The following is a 24,771-nucleotide window of genomic DNA, read 5'->3' on the forward strand; positions in this document are numbered from 1 at the left end:
TGTAGACTAATGAGCTCACTGCAGCCAAATCCCCCAAGCGTATCACACAAATGTTCACAAACACAAACCCATTCACACACACTCACACAGTTCTATGCAAAGCTATACACCCTCAAATGCCAGTTCCCCTACCCCCAGCCTTCCTCCTCGCCTCTGTTGCTTCCCCTTCCCTAACATCCCTTTTTCGTCATTTTCTGCAAATTCCTCTCCTCACCTCATCCCCTCGTTTTTATTCTCTCCTTTATTATTTCCCCTTTCCCGCCTCCTCTCCCCGAGGCGTATCCCAGGGAGGCTCACTGATCCAGAAGCTGTTTGTTTGGAGTGCAGTTGATAGGGCACACGGTTACCTTGGGGCGTAAAAAAAAGAAAAGAAACAGGAGCTAAAAAAAAAGAGTTACTGGAGGTGAAGGGGAGAAGGAAATAATGGTTGTGATGCTTCAGTAGGTGCGCACCTTTGGAGCGAGGGAGGTGTGGAATGTTACAGGACGATGTGCTGTTTGTTAACACGGTGACTTTTTTTTTTAACTCAAAGTTTGGCTGACACGCGTGCAGCGAGAACCCCTTGATCCTTAGATTTTCCACATTGTTGCCTGAAGCGACACAAGAAAAGTTCAAATTGGGCACAGTCAAGGTGACCGAGTGTGAAGTTCTACTAAGAAAACACAGCAAAAAAAAAAAAAAAATGAAGGAAGTGATGTCTAAGCTTGGGTTGAAGGTTATTTGGTTTAAAAGCAGGGTAGGTCATTTTTCGAAAAAAAAGCATGATTTTGAAAGTAGTATTCTCTCCGTGCTCCATCTTCACCCCCTCCAATCTATGCTCCTTGAAAAGCCACGCCCCTCACTTACATGCACTAGCACCACTGGTCCAGAAACAGCTCATGCTTTTAGTGTGGGCTTGTGCACGCATGGGGTAAAGAGGCTTGATTGGTTTATGAAAGGTGTACCGAGTGCCGACATTAGTCGAAGGTTTTACGTGTTTACAACTGCGTCAGTTGAAGATTATTTTTGGGTTTCTTTTTCAGAGCACATGAGTTATTAATCACTGTCAGGACCTAAAGACAATTTCAACCAAAATCTTAAAAACTATGTCTGGGGAAAATTACCTTTTGGTAATTTTGGACTTTTGGCGCCCAAAATAACCAAAGAAACCTCCAATATTGCTCTTTAACAATCCTTCTCATTGACTTGAACCATTTCCCACAACGCCCTAACACAACATACATTTACAATGGATTGACATTTGAGACTATACGAGTTCATACAGTGCAAATTGTGAGGCAGTTAGTAGGTCAATGAGTATATTATGAGTTGATGTGATGCTCTCTTTCGCTTTACAGTATGCAGCAAAGAGGCTGATCAACCTGTCGTTGGCTAAAGCAAGCACATGTTGTACCTGATGGGCAGAAATCAACAGACAGATTTCATTTACGAGCTTGTTTTCATTCTCGCAGTCGCACACAACAACCACAACAGATCTATTGGACGCTGTGATTTGTATCGTTGCCAAGGGAAACCAAAACACATTTACACAAATGAGCACGAGCACCATATGACAGGTACACAATAAAAGGGACAACTCAAATCCCATAAAAGGTGCCTTTGTGGTATGTGACGCTGCTGCACTGCAGTCTACTTCACTTTGCTGGTAATTATCGCCTGAAAGACAGAGACGGTAATGCGTCATTACAAAGTGCAGAAGAAGACTGGGGACACTATGGAGAAGAGAACAGACCAGAAGGAAGGAAGGCGATGAAAGGGTATCATTACTGGCCCATTTGTCTTAAAACACAGACAGAAGGAAGGAGTGGAGTTTGAGGAAAAGAAGGTGCATGAGACGACTGGACGTATGGGAGAAGAAAAAAAAAAAAAGACCCTTCAGAAACTAATCCAGTCTGGTCTCTTGAGAATCCTGCCTGTCTGTGAGGACCGACCGGCACCCGCAAATTGAACCAAACGCAGAATAAATGAAGAAGACTCTCCAATTCAATTTTATTATTCCACCTTTAATTACTTGCCCAATTTGGGGTGAGAGCACGCCTTGATTAAAATGGACACTATTTAATAACCCCGGCCCCCTCAAAAAAGGAACGCACCTTGAAGATGGAATAATTAAAGCGGCCGAGAGATAAGATTCATATCGTCCCTCTCGTACTCTCTCCCTGCAAATTGGATGTGCTGTAACGAGAGAGTGGATGGAAACAGTGAGGAGGGGAGAGGGCGAAACAAAACAAAAAAAAAAAAAGAAAAGGAAAGGGGGCATAGGGAATAGGGGCTTGGGGATTGAGTGGCGGAAGGATTTGATGGACAAGCAGAATGGCTGGGAGACAAGGGGAAGGGATATGTTGTCGAGGAAAATCTTGCTCTGATAGCAGGTTTTCAGTGTACATTTGACCAACCCAAGATATCGAATTCGTAGTGTTTAACACAGCTGATACTTTGAAAGAGTGTCTCCTGAGTTGTGAAGGGTAAATGGGCTGTAAGGATGTGGGTGGGTGAGGAGGGTTGACTTTGCATGGGTCCAACAGCACCCCAAGGGAAGGGCTATTTAAAGACAGGGACGGACAGCAGAGAGTCCCTCTGTACTCTCACCAAGAAATGAGGAGAGAGAAGTGGGGCAGGACATTTGCAGTGTCCTCCACACACAAACACGCACACGCGAATTCCGACTGACTGTGAAGCATCGGCGGCGCTCGTTTACTTTTTTAAAAGGCTGTTTGCGCTTCGAGAGGACATGTTCTTACTTGTGCTTAATCATACCCAGTGGGCTCGAGGTTACAAGACAAAAACGGAAACAAATGAGGGAGTTCTGTTTTTTTTTTTCCTTTTTCTTTTCTTTTTTTGGAGGTAAAGTCGAGATTCAGAACCAGATGCCGAATCGGTGTAGTTGTCCTGACCTTCGAAGCATGGCTGCGAAGAGGAAGGGGATTTGGGGGGGGGGGGAAGTAACTACTGTGGAAGAGAAAGGTTTCGCCACATCACATTTCAGGGCTGGTGTGTTGGTGTGCCACTGTAACAGATACTAACCTGTGTGCCCCCATGGCCTCACCTAGTGAGAGTGCCATGGCTCGTTACACTGGCAAGGATGATAGGGCCTGACATCTATTTACCAAAGCCCCCGCAAACACACACACACACACACGCATACACAGAAATGGCCTACTTTGGCCAGCAGCATACCTCCCGGCCTTTTTACGACTCTCGCTCTTTGACTCTTTCCCTTCCATTACACCCAACCCATGACCCCACACACACACACACACACACACACTCCCCCCTTCATGGCTCTTTATTCATCCCTTTGGCATCTGCATCCTGGTCTTAAACGATTAGTGTCATACCTTGCTATGACATATAAACAGAAAGGGTCCAATCCGGTGCCTTGCAATCGCGTCTATGCAAATTCTCTGTCATCGCATCTTCCAAGATGTCCACACAGAAGCAAATATGGCTCCTCCGCCACGATGAAATGTCTCACAAGATGAAGCAGCCATGCACTGCGAGGCTTCTATTGCAATTCGACAAGCTCTTCGTCTTACATGCCCTATCCAAATTGACAGGATTTCAAAACATCCCAAGTTGCGGTTGATCTTTGCGGATACCTCTGTGTGTCAAGGGCTTGAATTCAGCCCTTCACTGGAGCAAAACACATCTTTTAACACATGCAGAGGCCTTGCAGATCTGGCCACTGTAGTAGAACGGCAGCAAGAAACCTTGATCGCTAACAGAATACCAAAGCCTCTCTTGATATTTCAGCAAAAGGAGAGTCCTGAGTCTTTGAAAGCAGCAAGATAGTTTAATAAACCTACGATACAGACCGAACAATCATATGCTTTATGTCAACAACAGACGTATTCAAAATTCATGCAAGGAGTTCAGCACGCTTAATCGTTGTAAGGGAGTTTTCTCACAAAGATGTAGAAATGAGTGAAGCAGGTTATGAAAGACGACGCACAGATGGGACAAACAGTACAGGGAAACATACAGCCGTAGCACGAGGTCATCACATTTGAAGTTAAACCAGTCTTAAATAGGTTTTCAAACGCCCTCAAATATAGCCTGCCGACAGCGCTGACCTTTTCAAACTATTGTCTGCAATGAAGAGAGAAGAAGAGCAGGAGGTGTGTGTGTGTGTGTGTGTGTGGGGGGGGGGGGGGGCTGTCTGAGTCACTGTCTGTCACTCAGACAGCATGCTTCCAATTCTTTCTAATTGAAACTTTTCTTCTCTCTGTCAGAATTGAACTGAACTCTCTGAAAAAGAAAAGAGGAACAGGCTTTGATATGACTTGTTCTTCAGCTGGACTGCTTTCACACATGCGCTTTACAGCAGGATTTGTTTTACCAGACAGCTGAAAGGGGAGGGGGGGGGATCTCAGGAAGTATTGCATGGTGTACAAAGAAGACTGCAGGAGTCACAGCCTCATTACAGTATGTGCATGATCATCCCACTGGCATTTCATAGTATAATTTAAACGTCTTCAACCCCGCCCTCTCGCTTGTGGTAAAATTTCCTACAACTTTTGGCTGGTGAAATGCTGACTATTTTTTTTACCTTGGGGTTGGCAGGAAAAAGCACCTGCAAAGTTGGGTTGAAACATCTAGCCGATTGCATTCATACATGAAGCTCACCTGGACAATTCAGAATATTTTCACGAGGGAGGTGCATGTGTGAAAGGGGCTCAGGAGACCTTGTTGCTGAAGGTTTCTGATCTGCATTCACTCTGCAACTAAACATGACTAAATGTAAGTTGTGCAGATCAAGATACTAAAGAGATTTTGTTTGCCGATGTGTCGGAAAGGTATGACTTGAAATTTACCAGAAAGTATGGTGAAGTATTGGTTGGTAGTCTGTGGTTGCTTGCAGCCATCCCAGCGAAACCTACAAACAAATGAAATCCTGCCCTTGCTTGCTTGGTACCTATAAATCTCACCAGTAGCACATGATTGATTTGTTTATGCGTGACATGTGTTGGCTTGGAAATGTATGTCAAGTGAGCAGGTGGGGCGGTCATCAATGAAGACAATTAAACACCTCGGAGGCACTCAGCCAAGTCTTCCCTCTGTCCCTTGTTTCTCAATACCTCCCTGCCTCCCATCTTTTTCCCCTCTCTGTCTCCGACAGACGATAATTCAGTGGGAGTAAAGGGTCACGGCCTGACAGGGAAGGGCATCATCAGCTGTGATAACCATCGCTGGACACAGACAGTCAACAACAAGTTGGCAGCTGAAAACAACAACAGACGCGATGAGAAGTTTTCAAAGGCACACACAGGCTTACAAGCCTCACACACTATTGTTCTTCATGAGTGTGTGTGCGCCTGCATTAGTGCTGAGTTTGCAGCGTGGAGAATGGGTGGCGCAGGTACACTTTGTGCTGTGGTGAGTGGAGGCACACTGCTTACTCATCCTAACTTGACTCCCTGGTGCATATCGAAACCCGGACACATGCGAATACACCGCAAGACACAAAACGTATCACTGCTCAGCCCAAGTCGAGGTCAAAAGGGCTCTCCGTTTCTTTCGCATCATCTCAAATGCTTGCTAATTACAAGGAGTTGATGGGTATTATTGTACCCTATCTAATTACTTGAATATTCGTGAAGGACAAAAACTACTTCTGTCACTTGCATATCCTCAAAGGAGGGATTATAGTCCCAAACTAGAGAGAGGGGGGAAGAAAAAAAAATCCAGTGTCACAAATGGGGATCGACTGTCAGCCCAGCTAATTATCCCCGTTGAAAAGAGCAAGCTTCATTTCCCGGACTTACGTCGAGGGGAATCATTTGTGGCGACCTCATCCCCGACTTTATGAAAAGAAACATTACATTCATGATATTACCAATCCCGCCCCCACCCACACATCCCCTCTGCACCCCATCCATTCTTTCCGACTTCTCTTCATTTTGACGGCTAATTCCGGTGTTTTCATTTCAGAGGCATGAGCTTAATTCTAATGCATATTAACGCATTACAAGGGGGGTATCTGCGTCAGCAGCCCACACGCATCACTCTGACACAAGGGACAAAACATGTAAGCTTGTGGTCACAACCACAGTCTATTGCGCCAACAGTCTGTTGAATGATAGCTCCTGCTCAGTTTCCACATATTAGCGCTTCTTTATTAACTTGACATTTTTAGCCTTGTGCCTTTAACTGCTCTGTCAGAAGTACAGCTTGGCTTTTGCTACAGTGCAGCTTAGTCTGAGTTCAGAGTGAATGTAATGCAGCAAGGTCAAAGCCCACCCCCCCACCCCCCGCCCCCCACATGATCGATGCTAACGTGATTAGCGACACCAACCAGAGGCTACAGAGGCACTCGTGAAAGGTGCTAGAATTGTGCTCTCTTTCTCATCACTGAAGAAGCATTTGAACCCTGAAGCAAACATGTGTGCAGGCTAACATGAAGCTGCCCATGGACCATAATCCATTTATGACTGTAAACATGGGGGGGGGGGGACATTTGCTGTCAGACAGCACTTGCTTCACAGTCAGTATATCACCACCCTGTCAGTGATGCACAAACTGCTGCTCTCTTTAAACTCAACATTGATACATCAGTGATGTAACCACCAGGCGCCTTCTAATGAAACGTAATTTAAAGGAACAAGTTCAAAATGTACATTTTGAACATACAGTATTTAATCACTATTCCCACTGTTTAGGAAGGTAAAAATCTGATGTTTTACATGTTTTTCATTTCAGTGAGCATGCTAATTGGCATGCTAAGGACCATCTTAAATGGTAACATTAAAGGGGACATATTATGAAAAATCCTCTTTTACATTGTTTTTGAACATTTATTTGGCTAACCTGAGTGTTTATCTACCCACCAAATTTGAAATAAATCCATTCAGTTTGTGACATCACAAGTTGGATTCTGGTAAGAAAATCCCCTCCCCTCCCCTGGTATCTCCACCTCCAGCCGAGAGCTAAACTTTTGCGCAGGTCTGCCATTTTTATTCTCTCTACAGAGGAGAGATGTCTACCGGGAAAACTGAGGGGGGTCTCACTACATTTAAAGAGACACACACCAAAATGGAGTGTTCTGAGAGAGCTGGTTTCTACAGAGTCACAAACGTCCTCTGGTGCTTGATTCATGTCATATTTGGACCAAAGCACAGCACAGATGTTTCATTTAGAGCACAGGGGACTGTTTGAAAAGGTATAAAAAGGGTATCATATGTCCCCTTTAACACATAACATAGTAGAACTATAAACGGATAATCAGCTTCTTAGAAATGTCTGTCCTCTTTGGAACAAATAACCAGCTAACACCAGATCCAAATGGAGCTGTCCAAATTCCAACTATAGGGACAGAGTTGAAAATTAGCTAAAGATATAAACTTAGTTCAGTGACTTCAACAGATCAGTTTTAGTCACTGTATTCAAACTGTTAAACACTTAGTATGTGACTTCCAGAGAAGATTTTCAGAACAAAACAATGCGCTCTTCAGACGCACCTCCTTCATCCCTCAGCTCCACCCTCCCCTCCTGTCTCCAAACTGGGATTGTTGTCCTCATTCTCTGCAATATGAATTACAGTTGAATTTATTAAAAAAAAAAAAACAACAACAACAAGAAAAACAATAAAATTTGGCAAAACCAAGCAAGAAAGCCACAGCTTAGCAGGGGTCAGAAGACTCTGACAGTTGAGTGTTAATCCACTAGCCTTACATGAGGTGAGTAAGGCCAAGTTGACAGCCAAAGTAAGAAACATATTCAGAAAAGGTTGACATTTACACACTCTGGGTTCTAAGCCCTTTAGACTCCCAGCAGTCACTCAGTGGCTTTGTGCCCTGCTGCCGGTGTCACAGCGTATGGCTTGACAGTCGAGCCAAGTGCGATAAAGTGCATGTGAGTGCGTTTGTAAATTGTAAAGAAAATGGAGGGAAAAATAGAGTGACACAAAATAGTTTATTTCTTCCCTGGGTTGCAGACAGTCAATGACACACTCCCTTTCCCATTATGCAAACACCTCTTTTCACACTCTATCATGCTCCCAGACCAGAACTTCTATTATTAGAGAAGGGCTCTCACAGCTACCGGTACTCCCTTTTGATTTTCATTTGCGGCATCAGCGGTTGTGAGCAGGTGCAAAGGCTCTCGCCTGCAGAATCAACCGTCCTCAATCTCAAAAGGGAAACACAATTAACAAGCTCACAAACATCTACTTCAGGACGACTGTGTGTGTTTCGCTCTGGCTGGAGAAACACAATGCATCCTTAATAATTTTTGTTAGGAAGCTGTTCTATTCATACGGGATGAGACAACTTTAGGTCAAGCAATGTACACCACAAATACCTCCTTTGCCCTCCGACTGCCAAGGTTGTCTGCTACATCCAGATCGATATTTCGTACTAGCTGCTGGAACATGGGGTGCATTGGCTGCTGAGCAACTCAAGCAACGGAACACACATCTGCCTGTGTATTTCCAAACAGGAAACGAAGCAGAAGTTGGGAGTCAAGTCAAAAGGAAGGAAGGGGAAAACAAATTCAAAGTATTAGCAGTTTGTTTCTATGTTTTTAGTGTTCTTAAGCAGAAAGATAAAGGGAACAATAATAACTTCCTAAGGTTAAGTTTATACATGTTAACCCTCACTTATGTATACATAACAAGAAGAACTTCAAGGCACTCTCTTTTCAAACCATTAAAATGTCCTTATTTTTCTTGGCATGGAATGGAGGCAGATAGATTGTATAAACAGATGGACAACATGTCAGAGCTGCCTGAGAGTAAAGCCACAACATTCAGAGCTTCCCCTATTGACCAACTGCAGTACAGGTAGGAAAAGCCCGTTTTGTATCCTGCACTCCTGAAACTATCTACATCATCAGATACTCGCTGTCAAACTGTATGGGGGAGGGGGGGAGCGGGGAGCGGGGAGGGGGTCTCTTCTGAGACAAGAAGTGAAGTAAAAAAAATAAACGACTCCCATTGGCTCGAGGTAAAATCTTCGGATGATATCTAGTTGTGGAAGAATTTGCCTGATTCAGTTCACTCATACAGCTGCTGCAGTTTTTCTTCAAGTGTGAAAGCCCTAAAAGTCTGCCTCCATGTTAACAGATGGGACACGGGTCAAACTACAAAATCAAAGCACACAACAAGTAAACGTTTCTCAGACATGGCTTAGTCAGTCATGTAAGTTATTATCATGATGATTTAAACCAAAGTTAGCTATCCTAAGAAATGCAGTTTCAATTAGTTAATTGACTTAAAAAGTAAAGTTATGTCTTCATGTATCCCAATATGAGAAGAACCTCAAACTTCCACTTTTTTATTGGGTGCAAGAGTCCTCCTCCAGTGTTTATATACTTGCTGCTGACTCAATTGGATCATCCATATGGTCTTATATAAGCATTCGTCTCAATATTCTGAAACTTTTTATTTTTTTACATTGCTGAACATCTATCTTGGTAACACAACATTGCTACCGGAGATCGTCAGAGTTACATTGCTATTATTAGCCGCAGTACCCCCCCCCCCCCCCCCCCCCCCCCACACACACACACACACACTCCTTCCTGTCGACGCGGTGCTGTCATCATAGATGACTGGATTCAAATTGGATGCAGAGGAGGCTGCGTCCATGTTTCACAAGCTGTGGATGGTTATCGAGTCGTGAGCATGGTATTTTTCAATTAAACAAGCACCCAAAAGCAACATTTCCCAGGGAGTTGAGCTGATTACTCTGGGAATCTTATTGAGGGTTTTGCATAAACAGATGATTACAACGAGAGGTCTGATGGGGGGGGGGCGGGGGGGGGACGGGGGACTACACGGGGCAAAACATGGAGGAGTTTGTGGAACATTGAAAAGGACTATGTTCTCTGTCGCTCTTCACCTAAAACAGTTGGCACCTACTTTTTGTCTTTCATTTCTGCTTACGTTGGATAAAAATAAGAAAATACGAGAATGTTAACACACACTCAAAGCAAGCAGACAGACACACACACACACACACACACACACACAGTGGGAAAACTGCAGAAGAGCGAAAGTGAGGCAGCTGTGAAAACATTGCTTCTCGGTATCAGAAGAGACTTGAGAGGAAATATGGTGCAATTTTACAGCCTTCTGCCTGTCAGTGTGAGTAAAGAGAGCCCTGTCCAGTGGACCTTTACAGTCCGAACACGCATAAACACACACACACACACACACACATCACACTCAAAAATCCAAGCCTTGGTGCCACTGAGTGGGCTGTGAATATTTACCTTTTGCCTGATTTGAAACAGCTCGTGTTGGATTATTCTTGCATTCCTGCTGCCTTTTTTTCTTCAAGGGAACACATTAGTCTGTGGCCTCATTTTCACTACAACATAAACAAGTGATTTCATGCTAGCAATTGCGGGAACTGCTGTATTTTTTTTTTTGGCCTATTTCTGCACCAGACGTATCACGGTTAACTTTGTTTTCAACATTCTTCATCTGCAGGTTGAGTCCAATGTCTAATGTATACAGAATTAGCCTGGTCATGCTCCCTCAATTAATCTCAAACACAATGTATTTAAAGCACAATTTAGCCAAAGAATTCAATTGATTTCTTGAGTATCGCCGCAGAGAAAAATTGCATTCCATCAGACACAAAGTGCTCTCTGGGTCTTTACTGTGCATTCTTTGTTTCTCATTATTTTTTTGCCCTTTTCATATCATCAGCCCTTCAGATTAAACCGGCACAATATCCCGCCTGAGTCTAAGGACGCACACACAGACTGCACACACATACATGCACAATTAATCACAAGAAAAAGGAGGAGAGTCTGCTCGGGTTGCATAACACCTTGCAACAGAACACAATTGTGTCTCCGAACTCCCACATTCGCTCTCTCTGTCTCTCGCTCCCTCCTCTCTCCCATCATCACCTTTGTCAGCGGATAAACTCTTTGGCTTGAAGGCTTTCTATCAAAGCCCAAAAGCACAATAAAGGGGAACTCGCTGTCTTTATTCTCGCAGTCTCTCTCTGCAAAAGTCTGTTTATACACTGTACACACTTTCACCCCTTCTGCAGCCTTCTCAAAAAGACCCCCCCCCCCCCTCCCCCCCTCTCCTCGCTTGCTTCTCCTCTGATGCTTTGGAAACAAATTGCTTTGTCCTCACGCAGAGTTCAACCAGAGCACATGAGTGTTGACAGCTATGGTCTTTTCAAGAGTAGAAGAGGGGGGGTGGGTGGGTGGGATTACTGCATGTATGTTTCGAGGTAGATTAAGATTTTTGACGCTATTGAAGGGTTACGACTGGAGCAGTTATGTGGAATTGGTCAGCAAATCTTAAGCCCAGATAATGCGCGTTTAAGACCAAAATGAAATCAGCAAAAGCAGGGGTAGTAATAATCATAATAACAGCAAGGAGGGAGGGCCGGAGAAAAAAAAAGGACATATAATCAAGAAATGTCTGGAAAAATTTAATTTTCACTCCGAAACCATCTGTTCTTGCTGCTGATAATCTGTTGTTGCTTTTGATTAAGATTAAACCTTGCTGAGCTATTAAAACCAGCCTCTTCCTTTTTTTTTAATATAGATGAGTGATTCAACTTTTGATTTGGGATGCTCAGGAACAAGGTGAAGTGTATGTGTGTGTGTGTGTGTGTGTTTATACGTATATCTGTGTATATATGCAAATCAGTGTGTGTGAATGTGTGTGTCCTTGCGCCGGCTGCAATCGCTCAGGGATTAAGATGATTTATGCTGCCCTGGCATGACTTCAGATTCCCAATGTGGGGTGATGGAACCATCATTCATCTCCCTCTATCTCCTTTCTTACTGTCAGTGAAAATCAAACTAGTCCACCTGATTCCACCGAGCTCTATAAGTCTCAAATTCTTGTAAAATTCCAACAAAGTGTTTTGTTATTTTTTTTGGAGTGGGTTTTTCATGTTGTATTTTACGTTGCGAAAACCAGCTAGCCTCAAGCAGAGATGAGGCGTTAGCTACAGAGGTCACTTTCACTACATCTGGTTGAACTTCTCAGATCGTCTGATTGTGTGTACTTATGACCGCACTGATTTGACTGCCAAAACCTGTAACACATTTATTTACAATGTATTTCAACCAACAACAGATGTCTTCAGAGATTTGTCTGTAAAGTTAGGGCCTGATGATGCCTTGTGGTAGCTTCAAGCAACGGTCAAAAGTGGCCTGGGGTTAGCTAAATGTCTTCTTGCGTTCATGTGTGTTTGGCAGTCTTCTTGTGACAAAACTTAACACCTATTTACACACAATGTAACAGAACCAAGAGAATACATTCAGAGATTAGGGTGTGATATGGTTACAGTGGTAAATGATGCTACAAAATGCTAATCAGCGGCTGATATAAGCGAAAGGTTCTGACTAAATCCACAGCCCCTGATTATAGGAACTTATTTGAAGTTAACAATCAAGGACCTATTTACTCACAGAAAAGTGCTCCTGAAGACATGCTATGCTAGCAGTTGCTAATAAGCGGCTAAAGCAAGAGGAGCATGGATTCCAACAAGTTTAGGTCACCTCTGTTTAACTTCACACTCTCAAAAGGTGTGCATCTTAGTGCAGCATTCTGGATACATTTATTTATATACCCACAGAGTGCAACTTTCCAGTGAGTGTATTTTAGCTGTGATATTGGTGTATGATATGTTGGCAGTAGCTAATGCAGCTTCAAGCAGTTAGCCTCAAGCAGAGAAGAAGAGCTGGATCCAAAGGTCAGCTAAACTCACTTCTGATTAACTTCACACCCCCAGATTTGTGTGTGTGTGTGTGTGTGTGTGTGTGTGTGTGTGGCAGTCCCGCTATGAGACAACTAAAGAGCAGTTTGAGAACGACTTCCTCATAACAGCTATAACTGGATAATGACTGTAACTTGTTTCTCTGCGCAGTGTGTGAACCCAATCTGTCACTTCCAGAAGATTTTCAAATCCGAGCCTTACATTGTGTGTGGGAGGCAGGCTAAACGGTGCCTCTCTGCATCCTACAGCCCTCTGTGCTCATGCAGTGAAGGATACAGTAGCCTTGTTCAACCAAAGAGACTGGTGTTTATTTTAAAACAGTCCAAACAGACATTTTTTTCCCAGTTTTTCAGATGCAGTATTCACTAGCTCCCCTGCAGTACAAAGGATCCCTTTCTTGCCTATGTATACAAGCTCTTGATTTGCCAGAGGTAAGCCTCTTCCCAGAAGCATCCCTCCGACAATTGCACAAGCCCATTTCTCTCGCAGTTGAGTTGCAGGCGATGCAGCATTTGCCGAGGCTGCCAATAGCTGATCTCAGGGCATTTATTTAAAGAGATAGGGAGAGATTTTTACATGTGTTTGAATTCTGCACATTTTGCGGGGCATTGTGAGTGGACTCGCATGCACATCATGTGGATTAGGATGCTCTGTTTTGACAGTCCATCGGTGGCGGGGGCGCATGCAGGGGGCGTCTTTTGTCATCATGTCAGTCTCTTCCTGCTTTCTTTTCTCTTTTTCTCTCCTTGTGCCTGATCAGATTTGAAGGGTTGTTTGATGCTCTGACAATGTACAAAAAAAAAAAAGAAGTCACGAAAGAAAATTTAAAAAAAGAGGAGAAACAAGGAAGTGAAGGAGAAGGTCCTCAACTTTTAAACAACTGCAGCTCTTAGCGGTTGTTGACCATCGCTCATTAGTTTCCCCTCCTCTTAAATCTAATCCTATTCGCCCTGTGGAGGCACTTTTGTGACTAGTTCCACAACCCCTGCTAAAGTGACTGCCTGGGGCTAAGCTTGAGCTACAGACAAGATAAATGCTATTGTTTTAGCCTGCAAGGTAGCCATTAGTCTGCAGGTGGGGACTTGCAAACAAAAGAGCAGGAAACAGACAAAGAGTCTTGGGCTTTGCCTCAAATGTGCGAAAACAGGTGTGCCCCTATTACGTGTGTTGAAAGGGTTAATCTTTTTGTTAAAAAAACCCCAGGGAAAGAAAAACAACTCACCTGTCTTTCCCTCATTAAGTCCAGACCACATTTAACTCCATTGTTTGGTTGCAGTGTCATGTTACTTTGCTTTGATTGTGACTGCTGATATCCTTTGGCTTTCTCTATTGTGTTTTAAATGGACGCTTTTGACTGCCACTTTGGCTTTCCTCATCCCTCACAGGAAGTTTTGGCCTGCAGTCGTGAGCGATGTGTATCACTGAGGCGAAGCTTTGTGGGGTGATTGCTGCATTTAAAGGCCTGAAAAGACAGCTGCTTTACACTGAATGCTACACAAAGGAAAAGCGGGGTTCATTTCTCTCTCTTGTTTTGTGACCTTAAGGTGAGAAAGGCAAAGAGAAAAAACATCCACACCTGTGGAAAAGGCGGGATATACGTATGTTTGGATGGGATGCAGTCTTTCTCACCTTCAAGACCAGGTGCAAAGATATTACAAAAACAAAGAAGAGCGGGGCAATGTTTAAAAAATCTCAGGTGAAATTTGTCAAGGTATAGGCTCAAGTTGACATTCTATTAGTTCGAGCTTATATTCATTTGAGTAAAGGAGCTGAGGGGTTCGGGTAATGGCATGGCGTGTCTTTGAAACAATGTATTTAATGTTAGAAAGGTGTTAGGATTTTTTTCCTACTTGGGAAAAAAAGGATGATCCAGAGGAAAGGTAATAAGTAATTTTTGAAAGAGAAGGTATTAGATTGTGAAAAATGGACGTCTTCCGGCAGGTTCTATTTGTATGCATTGTTGTCATTGTGAGATAAAAAGAGTGCACAATAGCAAAAAGCTCTTAAATGGGTCATCAATGCATAAGCAAGTAGCCTCCACTCACAGGAGAGAAGCAGGGAGAGTGCAAATATTAGCACACACACACAGACATATTCCTACAAGGGCTACACACACAATTTCCTCCTCGTAATGCACACACACAACACACAGACACACACCAATTTCACGGCTGTGTGAATGGTTCAGCGAGTGTTTGTGTTAAGTAGGCTGAGCTTTCGGCCCTCATAAAACATGTATGGCGCTAATGCTGACCGTTATGTGGGTTCCGTGCCGGGCAGTCGCCAGGGAAACCGGTTCGATGGACTAAATGGACGAGTAAAAAAGAAAAAGAAAAAAAAGAATAGAAACGTCTCTTATAAGATGCATTAAAGTCATTCAGAGTACTCTCCGACGGCTCCGACTTAAAAAAAAACACAAAACACAAAACCCTCTGTTCTCTGAAGACTTCTAAGAGAACGGCAGAAGAATTGTTCAGGGTAAGAAAAAATAATGAGCATCTCGCGCTTCTTTTTTTTTTCTTTTTCGCTACTGAAATCGGAAATAATATAAATCACATCTGCTTCAGGAGGGGATTTTTCTTGTTCCCCCACTAATGCACACGTGACCCTGGATGATTGTGTCCAAGAACTCAAGCATGGACACAAAAAGAGAGGAAATAATGAAATTCCTCAGCTAGGGAGAACTAAGGAGGATATTGTCCCTCGCAGGTGAAAGCAGTGTGCACGCATGCATACAGCTGCAACAGGAGGCTTTTGTGTCTCTCTGTTTGGAGATATGTGTTGGATCTCATAAACTGGCCCCCCCCCACCCCCCTCGGCAGGGCAAAGGTCAGAGCCTGCGCCAAACAGAGACCTCTTGCATCGCTCTACTTTTATAAACCGTGTTAGCTTTTCATTTTACTCACCCCCTCTCTTCCCTCTCATTGCACCCTGCGTCCATATGAGACACATATGTCCTCAAAGAGAGGGAAGGGAGGGGGGAGAGGGAACAGGCGCTGGGGTGGTGGTGGTGGTGGGGGGGGAGGGGGGATAAACCCTCTTCTTCCATTGTTACAAGCTTTCATCTATTTTTATAAGGCGGGGAGCGGAGAGCAGACGAGGGAGAGAAAGATGGGGGGGGGGAGTAAAAATAATTTCTGCTGGGGCCGCGTTCGTCTTGTTGCACGGCTGAGAGGATGATGCATCTCCACTCGGACGCTTGTACATGTGCAGATGTGTGCGCACGTAGAAATACGACACATGCATGCCTGAATACACAGATTGGTTCAGCAGTTAGTATCGATCAAATGCCACCTCCTGTAGAGCACTCGGTCAAGCTCAGGCTTTGACCTCTATTTATTTATTAGCACTTTATAAAACAGTTAGTACGTAAGTAAAACACACTGCAATCAGTTGTTATCAGATTAGACCCTTTTAACTGTTGAAGTATATTCAAAAGTCACGCAGCTGCAGGAAGGTTTCACTGTGCATTTTACGTACTGTCACCCCAAGCCAAGGAAACGCAACACTCTGACATCATAGAGCTCACTTTTTCAGCGGCTCTGGTTCCAGAACTACAGTTTCCCATGAAACACCTCACGTGAGCTGACTAGCCTGCTAGCGAAACGTATTTGTTCGCACACAGCGCTGAGGGGCGGGGAACATTACTGTTGTAGCAACAAGCTCAACCAATCAGAGACATCTTGTGACACTCTATGATCGTGGGTAGTGTAGTTTTTTTCTCCGAAATCGTGAATAAATGTAGTTTTTTCTTAAAATGAGGTTGATATCATTCGAACTTGTTTCTCCTATAGGAGCATATACCGTTGTTTTTTACACTCGGGTAGCTTGTGGTAAGTTTACCTTAGATGGTTATGACATTATTGCTAATAATCAAATCTGCTATAGAGAAAATTAATGGGATTTTGTTTTTCCACACTGTTGAGCCCATTGCAACACACACACACACACGCACGCTGATTATCATTAGCTTTCAACATAATTCCTGCAGCAAGGAACCATTTGTTTGCTCTGTTTTGACAGTTTTACTGCATTGTACCGCGTCTCTGACTCATCAAACCACCCCGATTAAAAGACGAACATGATGTCAAAATCCCAAATAATACGACCTAATTGGGTTCAATTAGTGGGAGCAGACGATGCTGTTGGCACAGCGGCGAGCTTTCCTGACAAAATCCTTTCCCAGAAGGAATGCCAGTTTAAAGCCATGCCTGCTGGAGATGTGGCACAGCAAGCTGTTCCTGTAAACACACACACACACACGTGGGAAACCCCAGACAGAAAGTTGTTGTTTTTTTCCTCTCCTCCAGTTGGTGACAAAGAAGTGGGCGGAAAGGCGTGATATGTATCGGTATAGTCAAAGGTCAAGATGCTACCCAACCAGACGCAGCATATACATAATGTGTAAGATAAACAGAGGAACGGTGAAGACATGCATGCGTCAGCTCAGGCACAAACACGGCCAGAAAAATGTACACAATTTGCAATTCCAACCTTAAAGGTCAGAAAGAGTGTCACTGCTTGTGTTTAGACTGAAGCTGCAGGAAGTATTACCAAATGTGGCAAACCCTCCCTTAAAATGAAGTCATATCCACTGGCTGGAAAGGGGCATCATCTGGTACCATTTGGATCACTTGGGATTGGCAAAACATGTTCAGCTTTCTCGGAAAACTTCTGCAAATCACCGAAGTGATGTGTGTTTTGTAATCAGCGCAGGATTGCGTGTGCGCAGAAGTGTAATTTCCAGCGAGTTCTACAGACGTGTGGAAGGAAAGTGTGGGGCAAGAGTTATTATGCATGCATTTGTGTTTGTGCCTTCGCTGCGAGGAGGTATGAGGAGGGGTTAGTGAGAGACGGTGTTGGCGAAAACATGAATGAATGCATGAGCGGCCCCAGCTTGGTGACGGTCTGCAGAATGTGCAAACACCTGAAATGTGCTTGTTTTGTTTGCAGAATTGTTTTTGTTGCACTTCTTATATCAGATTCCCCCGAGGTGAGAAAATAAAAAAGAGTGCATTCATTCTTTGGCTCTCTCAGTTTTCTTCTCAGATATAATCCTGGTGTGAAGTTGGCATGCTGCAACATATGCACATACATATATATCTTCAACACAGATGGATTTATACAATTGAAGAAATCAGCCATTTTTCCCATGTCTTCTCAGCTAATGTGAGAAACCAGAATGCTGTAAATATGTACGATGGTTAGCGCTTCCCTGCGTTCCTGTAGACCAGGGGCCAAATTCACAAATCCTCCTAAGTATCCTCCTCCACACTCTGACATCTCTCCATTAATGCATGTCCACAGGTCCTGCGTGTGCTTGTGTGTGATTCAGGCCTGTGTGTGTGAGAAGCATGTCTCTATAATAAAAGAGTGCGAACCAGAAATTCCCCTCTCAGATAAATAAAGTATATAAAATAAATTAAGAGTTGCTCCTTGTAACAAAAATGTTGTTTAAATCAGCACATTTTTCTAAGAATTTCCCCTCAAAGTAAAGACTAGAAACTTGTAAAGATAAAAGTTATTCAAAGTGTCTTGGCCCTTAAAAGAGCTCCTTAAGTGTAAAGGATGACTTTTAATAGGCTCAAGAGTTTCTTAAGGTGAGAAAAAAATGGAGAAATGTTCCTTCAACACTGCATGAAGAGTGTTTTGGAATTATTGGCACAACAGACACACGTGATTTGTGCAGAAATGTCAATCCATCTCTGAATGTTTTCATTACAAAGTGAGACATGCATGTTGAGTTGGTCTTTCTGCGATCAGCTCTACAGGTGCATCCAATCACTAATTAAGACCATTCACCCGTGAAGAAGCAGCTGCACAACGGGCATGTGATTTCAAACATCATGTGGGCTATATACTTTCAAAGAATGTCTTACAAATGATCACACACACGATAATTTCATCGTGTTTATAATCACACGTCTGATTCTAGGTTTGACTTTTTTTCTCATTTTTTTTACATTAACCAATCACAGCTTGTGAAAAAATCTGTTATACCTAGTGACTGCGTCAACCCTTCTCTCACTAAGATAAACGTTTCTGTCTCTTCCTTGCTCAGAGTTGCTCTGAGAATGTTGCTAAATCACTCTTAAGCTAAGTATCCTTGCTCGGATTTTTTTAAGCTTAGTTTAGGAGCTCTCTGAGAGGATTTTCAGAATGTTTGTGAATACGGGCCCAACAACTTAAAAGGAAGTGACAAATGGAAATCCAGAAAGAACTCTGCGTATTTTCAAATGGAGAAGTTAAATATTAACTAAATTGCAAGTTGCAACCAGACAGCAGCTAGCTATAGCATTCAATACATCAATAATGATCACTGACCTAAAAGACAATACATTTCAAAGAAATAGAATCATATGTGGTCATATTTAAAGTCTAGCACATCTCCCTTTTGCTCATTAGCTACAAGAAGACAACTGCTACCGTGAGCATTCAACCATTTCCAGTTAACCTTTACGTTAGCAAAAAGTTTCCCTACATATGAAGGAGACGTAGCATCTGACATTAATTCTGGACGTCTGGCCAAATAATTAAGTGAAGCTAACTATTAGCTGCCACTCTCTACAACATCTTACTTTAGATTTGAAATAATTTCAATAAATAAATAAAATAAAATAAATAATTTAAATGTCCCAATCACAATGCAAGGAATTGACAATCCAAGTCTTAGTATGACATTTTGGAAAATGACTGCCTTTAGAATAAGGTAAATTGGCACCCCTTGCAACAAGCCCTTTCCTTGCTATGGACCTCACACTGAGAGATACAAGGCACCCACTGTGTCCCGGTGCTGCACACCTGATGCTCCAGCATGCATCTGCAAATTCTTTCTCCGCCCAACTTGTTCCCCTGCTCTTCTTTATATTAATAAATAAAATACCAACTGATTTTTTCAGTTAGTATTCTGGGGAAAAAAGGGAGGGAAAGTAAGGTGTAAAAGTGAGAACAGGAGGTGCCGGAGGAGGTGGAGGTGGAGGAGGAGGAGGGAAAACAAGCAGAAGACAGAGTGCCTGGGAAAGGAAAGGAAGGGGGCGAACAGAGGGAAGAAGGGCAGGAGGCTTTGGCTGCGTGCCTTGGAGGTGTTTAATTGTCTTCATTGAAGACCGCCCTGCCGGTTCCTACACCTGACACACATACCCCGAGCCAAAGAGGGATGATTCTTGAGGTAAGATAAGGAAGTAAAAAAAAAAAAAAAAAAAAAGTCAAGCTTGCCGCATTCCGAATTAACAGCTGCTGGAGAAAGCGATTTTACTCTGAACATTACAAACGTCCGTGCCATTTGGAGATGAGCCAAATTGCTAGTCGACGCTTCGTTGCACTTAAAAAGGCTCAAAATGCACATGGCGGCGTGTATGACTGAAGGCCCTCATTGAAAACGCAGTCATGTCTTTGCAGTGCTGTGAAAAAGCGCTCCTTCTTGTTTTTCTCCTTTTTTTGTATCCAATGTTCCAGATTGCAGAAGACAATAAAGAAATAGCTTGGATGCGAATATCGACACCTTTACCTCCAAAAACACTGTAGCTGCCTTACTAGAGCGAGAGTATTATCGCTAGTGCTTTACAATAATACCTTTTACAGCACATTCGCCGCCTTCTATTGTGTGTAAAAATGGCTCATATTCTGTACATACCCACATTGAGTGCAATATAAAGTGGCTGTCTTTTTTTTTTCTCTCTAGAGCAAATGGCCATCGCGGCTGTGTGATGCTTTTCTGTCTGTGTCAGTGGTTGTAAGCCTCCTGAATGGCTTTTTTTTTTAATCTCTGTCAGGAGTGGGTGTCAGGCCGCCTCTAGCTGCACAAAACACCACAGCAACAATTCCATTATCCACACTTCGGACTTCCACAAAACGGGTTTGTGTGTGTCTGCTCAACACTTTCATCCATCAGTTCTTGTTTATTGTTTGCAGTCTCCTCTGTTATTTCTAGATACCTAAGCATTAGAACCATTACATCTGTTTTGAATGGTTCTATACCCTTTTTTTTAATTCAGATTATTCAACTCAGTTGTTTCAGTCTCAAGAAAGCTCTTCTTGAATTGCTAAAACACTGGACAATTGCAAAAAAAATTGGCTCCAATCATGTAATTCCACATCCTTTATTAAATCTAGAGGTTATAAAATGATTAAACCCCAAATATGTCTTTGTTTTTAGAGGCTTGAAGACTTGATATTCCGAAGATATGTATGATGTTTTGCCAACATGTTGTGTTTTTCCTGCTCATCCACCCTGCAAATCACATTTTCACCCCTAAGATTTAGCTTTTGACCCCTATAGGCAGGTTCCGAGCCCCCCTGCAGCTCTTGGTAATCCCCAGAGTAAACCGTTTTCTTCAAGACTATTTCTGCAGTAGCAAGTCGTTGAAATGAAGTAGAAACTGTCAAGGGTGAGGTCTTTGGGTTGTATACAGAGAATCAGCTTCATATGAATTACAAAAAAAAATCAAAAATCAAAACTGACTGCTGTTAGAAACCTCAAAGGTTTTCAAACCTGAGCAAATTCATCAAAAACGTTCATTCATTCCAAATGTCTGCAAGTTGGGGGTACTCTTACTTCAGCAGAAAACATTCAAATATGCAGATTCCTCTTGTTCACCTCTACCCTGTGTTCTTCCCCATTCAGAGCACTATGTTACAGAAATTAAGACTGCGCTGGGTGAGCTGTACAGTCCATGTGTTCCCATGTGGAGAGACACAGAGGAAGACAGCACTGTGGATGTGACACCAGGGTGTGATTTGAATACCTGCCTGCTCCAGCTATGCTGCGATCAATCATCCCTCTGTCAAGCGCCACTCCCCTGCTGGCGAACTTCGCCATGCATGTAGCCCAATCCTTCACTTGTTTCCCATCCTTCTGTTTCTCATTCTGTATCTCTCTCCTGTATCTTTTTTTTTTTAATATAAATTTTCTCTCAATCTCCTGATCTCTCTCTCGGGCTCCCACGCAGTGTGACTCATTTACTCCACCCTGCCATGCCACGCATCCCTCTCTTTACTTTCCCCCTCAGCAGGTCCCCTTGTTCTGTTCTGTCTCCCTTTGTTGTCGGCTTGCCCGAGGATATCAGGAGAAGGAATCAGTGGCGTGGGGAAAGGGACAGATGGAAATGAACGAGACTGCGGGCACACTCGCACAATCCTGGCTGCAATGTTCAAGCATGCAAATTCTTTACACATGTTTTGTTTGTAGCGAAATATTTATATTTCTGTGTTTTCTCCGCTAAATTTCTCACGTTTACATTTGCACATGGACTTTAACCTTGGAAAGTCTGCGCATGTGTAACATGCTGATTGATGGCGCAAAGTGTCTTCCGCTGGGTGATTTTTCACAATGCTGGTCTGCGCTGGGTGGCATACACAAACACAAACACACACACTCTCATCCCTCCACCGAGTTGGGGGAAATCAGACCGAAGACCAGTGCTGCTGCCTCTCAGCTCTTGAAATATGAATGACTTTAATTAAACAAACTTGCTTTGCCATCTGGCCCGACAATTGGGCGCTCTTAATGAACAGAGTTACACACAAACAAACACACACACACACACACACATTTGTGCACATTATTAACCAGGCTAAGCGGCATTCCAACAAGCAAAAAAAAGCGTGATAAATAGATAGATTAACAAGCAAGTGATCTAGTGAGGTGAGGAAATGATGCAGAGTTTTTTTTATGTTAGCATAACATGGGGTGGCAGCTCAGTCTGTAGGAACTTGGTGTTGGGAGCTGGAGGGTTGCCACTTCAAGTCCTGATGCGAACCAAAATATGGCCACTTCATGAGCACTGCCGAGGTGCCCTTGAGCAAGCCACCAAAACCCCCAACAGCTCAGGGGGCTCTAGTGGGGGCAGCCCCCGCAATCTGACATCTCTGACATCCATTAATGCACATCCACAGGTCCTGCTTGTGCATGTGTGTGATTCAATTAAAAACATTAAAAGTAAGCACACAAAAATATCTGAGTATTGCTCCTATATGTGCTATATCTATTTTAAGCTAGCAGCTAGCACTGCTAAATGATGATGTTGGTTGCCCAGCAGTTGAACCCCAAGTTTCTTCACAGGAGAGACAGTGCAGAGATTGAGTCTCGTGTGTGTGTCTGTAAAGAGTTTGTGTTTGTGTGTGCGCTGGGGGGGAGGGGGGGTGTTGTTGTCTGGCAGCCAAAGCACAGAAACGTGGGAGGCATGCTAACGCTAGCAGCCAGTAGGACGTGCTATTACTCTCTCAGAGGCAACAATAAATTTGCACTATTCATCCGTCTTAGCAATCTGGCACCCAACAAAATCAGACGTCAGCCTCGGTGAGAGGCACTCAGGGATGTAGTGGTAAATAAAAAAGTTGGTTAAACAAATGTACAAGGCACTTATAAGCAATGTAATGTGGCAAGATAGCTACTTTCTAAGGAACATTCTCTTTACAACTGGTTTTAAAAATTGTGGTTTGACTGAGGTTGTCCGATCATTTCTGGAGGTGTTAAGAGAATTAAGAGGGAAAATTGATAACAGGGGATGCAGAATTTTCAACACAGAACATAAAAATGTTCTTTTAACCCCTTTTGGAGAATGCAAAGCTGTGTGTAGGAATCCTAAGCCATAAATAATCCACATAGTAAACATTTATAAGACTATTTCTTTGGTAGAAAGTAAGATTGCCTTATTTCTCCAGATTGAACAAATTACTCCTCTAACTGGGAACATAAGAAAACAGATTCCTCTGGCTTCTCTACTTCCTGTTGTTTTTCAGTCAAACACAATTCATTTTACTAGACACACTTATGTCCACAAAGAATATATTATCTTTGTTTACCTGTGTACAGCAGCAGCCCCAGGCCGCACAGCACATACTGTTGCATTAACTCTGATGTGTACGCGGAGGTTAAAGCTAATCCATTAACATTTTTCCTGTAAAAAAAAAAAAAAAAAAAAGCCCCTATGTAATAGTGAATCACGCCATGGATCAAATGGGATACATCATTGGCAGCGTGACCCGTGGCAACAAGTTCAACTTATCCACACTGATGTTCTCAACAATGATATTACATCTTCAGTGCCGCGAGCTGTTTCGAAATCGCACAAGAGGTTTCACAAGAAAGCCCTTTGCACACCTCAGACACCTCACACGATCAAAGGGCGTTGTAGAAGCGTGTTATTTTGAGGTGTACTTGAACTAACACGCTTAGTTCAAGAACAGATCTTCCCGATTGTGCCCCCTTCTCCTCCGGCATTTTGGAGATCAATAATGGAGTAAAAGTCTCTGACCGACTGGAAAACACCGCATTTCTATCTGTAAGGGCTCTTTGACATCCGTTACAGCCTAATCGGGTGTTTGACTGCAAACACTCAGAGTTTATGAATATCTGATGAGCACCCGGGTAAGCTTATGAATAAGTGAGAGGCCCAGCTGTGCATCAAAAACATCAAGACTTCATGGAATGTGCCAAGTGCCTTTGCTGAGATCTATAAAGAAGCTGTTCAAGAATTATTGAAGAATTTATGTACGTCTTGGTATGAAAAGGAGACTAACAATCGAGTATTTTTTTTTTTTTTTGTGCGCTATCCAACTGAGCAAATTCAGAACTGCCTCAGAACTCACAGGCTACTGACATGCAGCTTTTGGCCGTCTGTGAAGATGACATTGCAGAGGAGTCTTGTCTGATCATTCGTGCAGCATGGAGCGGGTCAAGAATGTGTTCATGTGCCCACGGTGACCTCAGCACTCCCTGTCTTCATTCAGCTCTGGAAGAAAACTGCCTTGGCTTGAGAGTTTTTCTTTTTTTTTGTTGTTGTTTTGACAATCCCCATGGAAAGGAGTCAACGGATAGAAAATAATAAAGTTCGAAGCCTGACCTTGATGAAGGAGATGAGGGGAAAGTAAACAGGGTCCCTTGGCACAGCTGTGCAGGGTGGAAGGAAAGAAAGGATGAAGACTTGGGAGTTAAAACACAAAAAAAAAAAAAAAAACAGACTGTGTGTGTGTGTCTTCGCATGTGTTTGTCTGACTTCAGGTTAATACAAATGCCTGGGTATTTTGTGTGTGTGTGAAGAAGTTGCGTGCGTGCATCCATGCGTGCGAGACA

The 24,771-nt window shown here is 43.2% G+C and overlaps 1 protein-coding gene across 1 annotated transcript in view; it reads right to left on the reverse strand.

The window, feature by feature from the left end:
- Window positions 1-24,771, reverse strand: part of pcdh7b (protocadherin 7b) — a 113,942-nt gene that overhangs the window by 34,258 nt on the left and 54,913 nt on the right.

The sequence above is a fragment of the Symphodus melops genome, assembly GCF_947650265.1.
Source record: "Symphodus melops genome assembly, chromosome: 20".
NCBI classification, from domain to species: Eukaryota; Metazoa; Chordata; class Actinopteri; order Labriformes; family Labridae; genus Symphodus; species Symphodus melops.